The sequence below is a fragment of the Lactuca sativa genome, chromosome 1 (genome assembly GCF_002870075.4).
Source record: "Lactuca sativa cultivar Salinas chromosome 1, Lsat_Salinas_v11, whole genome shotgun sequence".
Classification (NCBI taxonomy): Eukaryota; Viridiplantae; Streptophyta; class Magnoliopsida; order Asterales; family Asteraceae; genus Lactuca; species Lactuca sativa.
This window is the reverse complement of record NC_056623.2, coordinates 196,762,104-196,764,603: the sequence shown is the minus strand read 5'-3', so window position 1 is coordinate 196,764,603 and position 2,500 is coordinate 196,762,104. Positions and strand designations below refer to the sequence as shown.

The following is a 2,500-nucleotide window of genomic DNA, read 5'->3' as shown; positions in this document are numbered from 1 at the left end:
AGGTTCTGCGTCTTGTAACACATAAAAACAATAAACATGGATACTATTTCGGGTGCGATCATACCAGCACTAATGCACCGGATCCCATCAGAACTCCGCAGTTAAGCGTGCTTGGGCGAGAGTAGTACTAGGATGGGTGACCCCCTGGGAAGTCCTCGTGTTGCACCCCCCTTTTTCGTTGTCCGTTTGCGTTTTTTTAGATTTTACGTGCGGTTTTTTTGCTTTTTTTCCTTTCTTTCTTGCTATTTCTATGCTCGGGTGCCCTCCGGTTCACGGTTGATGCTTTTCGTATTTTTGGAACGGAGCCGATCGGTCACGTGGGTCCCACGCCCCGCGTACCAAAACAAAGGAGGTTCTGCGTCTTGTAACACATAAAAACAATAAACATGGATACTATTTCGGGTGCGATCATACCAGCACTAATGCACCGGATCCCATCAGAACTCCGCAGCTAAGCGTGCTTGGGCGAGAGTAGTACTAGGATGGGTGACCCCCTGGGAAGTCCTCGTGTTGCACCCCCCTTTTTCGTTGTCCGTTTGCGTTTTTTTAGATTTTACGTGCGGTTTTTTTGCTTTTTTTCCTTTCTTTCTTGCTATTTCTATGCTCGGGTGCCCTCCGGTTCATGGTTGATGCTTTTCGTATTTTTGGAACGGAGCCGATCGGTCACGTGGGTCCCACGCCCCGCGTACCAAAACAAAGGAGGTTCTGCGTCTTGTAACACATAAAAACAATAAACATGGATACTATTTCGGGTGCGATCATACCAGCACTAATGCACCGGATCCCATCAGAACTCCGCAGTTAAGCGTGCTTGGGCGAGAGTAGTACTAGGATGGGTGACCCCCTGGGAAGTCCTCGTGTTGCACCCCCCTTTTTCGTTGTCCGTTTGCGTTTTTTTAGATTTTACGTGCGGTTTTTTTGCTTTTTTTCCTTTCTTTCTTGCTATTTCTATGCTCGGGTGCCCTCCGGTTCACGGTTGATGCTTTTCGTATTTTTGGAACGGAGCCGATCGGTCACGTGGGTCCCACGCCCCGCGTACCAAAACAAAGGAGGTTCTGCGTCTTGTAACACATAAAAACAATAAACATGGATACTATTTCGGGTGCGATCATACCAGCACTAATGCACCGGATCCCATCAGAACTCCGCAGTTAAGCGTGCTTGGGCGAGAGTAGTACTAGGATGGGTGACCCCCTGGGAAGTCCTCGTGTTGCACCCCCCTTTTTCGTTGTCCGTTTGCGTTTTTTTAGATTTTACGTGCGGTTTTTTTGCTTTTTTTCCTTTCTTTCTTGCTATTTCTATGCTCGGGTGCCCTCCGGTTCACGGTTGATGCTTTTCGTATTTTTGGAACGGAGCCGATCGGTCACGTGGGTCCCACGCCCCGCGTACCAAAACAAAGGAGGTTCTGCGTCTTGTAACACATAAAAACAATAAACATGGATACTATTTCGGGTGCGATCATACCAGCACTAATGCACCGGATCCCATCAGAACTCCGCAGCTAAGCGTGCTTGGGCGAGAGTAGTACTAGGATGGGTGACCCCCTGGGAAGTCCTCGTGTTGCACCCCCCTTTTTCGTTGTCCGTTTGCGTTTTTTTAGATTTTACGTGCGGTTTTTTTGCTTTTTTTCCTTTCTTTCTTGCTATTTCTATGCTCGGGTGCCCTCCGGTTCACGGTTGATGCTTTTCGTATTTTTGGAACGGAGCCGATCGGTCACGTGGGTCCCACGCCCCGCGTACCAAAACAAAGGAGGTTCTGCGTCTTGTAACACATAAAAACAATAAACATGGATACTATTTCGGGTGCGATCATACCAGCACTAATGCACCGGATCCCATCAGAACTCCGCAGTTAAGCGTGCTTGGGCGAGAGTAGTATTAGGATGGGTGACCCCCTGGGAAGTCCTCGTGTTGCACCCCCCTTTTTCGTTGTCCGTTTGCGTTTTTTTAGATTTTACGTGCGGTTTTTTTGCTTTTTTTCCTTTCTTTCTTGCTATTTCTATGCTCGGGTGCCCTCCGGTTCACGGTTGATGCTTTTCGTATTTTTGGAACGGAGCCGATCGGTCACGTGGGTCCCACGCCCCGCGTACCAAAACAAAGGAGGTTCTGCGTCTTGTAACACATAAAAACAATAAACATGGATACTATTTCGGGTGCGATCATACCAGCACTAATGCACCGGATCCCATCAGAACTCCGCAGCTAAGCGTGCTTGGGCGAGAGTAGTACTAGGATGGGTGACCCCCTGGGAAGTCCTCGTGTTGCACCCCCCTTTTTCGTTGTCCGTTTGCGTTTTTTTAGATTTTACGTGCGGTTTTTTTGCTTTTTTTCCTTTCTTTCTTGCTATTTCTATGCTCGGGTGCCCTCCGGTTCACGGTTGATGCTTTTCGTATTTTTGGAACGGAGCTGATCGGTCACGTGGGTCCCACGCCCCGCGTACCAAAACAAAGGAGGTTCTGCGTCTTGTAACACATAAAAACAATAAACATGGATACTATTTC

At 48.2% G+C, this 2,500-nt stretch overlaps 7 non-coding genes across 7 annotated transcripts; all 7 read left to right on the top strand.

Annotated features, from left to right (window-relative positions):
- The first annotated feature begins 50 nt into the window (after positions 1-50).
- Positions 51-169, top strand: LOC128130307 (5S ribosomal RNA). The gene has a single exon (XR_008228231.1). It is a non-coding gene; the product is annotated as a 5S ribosomal RNA (ribosomal RNA).
- Positions 170-400: 231 nt separating this feature from the next.
- On the top strand, positions 401-519 carry LOC128129999 (5S ribosomal RNA). The gene has a single exon (XR_008227923.1). It is a non-coding gene; the product is annotated as a 5S ribosomal RNA (ribosomal RNA).
- Positions 520-750: 231 nt separating this feature from the next.
- On the top strand, positions 751-869 carry LOC128130296 (5S ribosomal RNA). The gene has a single exon (XR_008228220.1). It is a non-coding gene; the product is annotated as a 5S ribosomal RNA (ribosomal RNA).
- Positions 870-1,100: 231 nt separating this feature from the next.
- Positions 1,101-1,219, top strand: LOC128130285 (5S ribosomal RNA). The gene has a single exon (XR_008228209.1). It is a non-coding gene; the product is annotated as a 5S ribosomal RNA (ribosomal RNA).
- Positions 1,220-1,450: 231 nt separating this feature from the next.
- Positions 1,451-1,569, top strand: LOC128129998 (5S ribosomal RNA). Its single transcript, XR_008227922.1, has one exon. It is a non-coding gene; the product is annotated as a 5S ribosomal RNA (ribosomal RNA).
- A 231-nt stretch (positions 1,570-1,800) lies between these two features.
- LOC128130368 (5S ribosomal RNA) lies at positions 1,801-1,919 on the top strand. The gene has a single exon (XR_008228292.1). It is a non-coding gene; the product is annotated as a 5S ribosomal RNA (ribosomal RNA).
- Positions 1,920-2,150: 231 nt separating this feature from the next.
- LOC128129997 (5S ribosomal RNA) lies at positions 2,151-2,269 on the top strand. Its single transcript, XR_008227921.1, has one exon. It is a non-coding gene; the product is annotated as a 5S ribosomal RNA (ribosomal RNA).
- Positions 2,270-2,500: the final 231 nt, after the last annotated feature.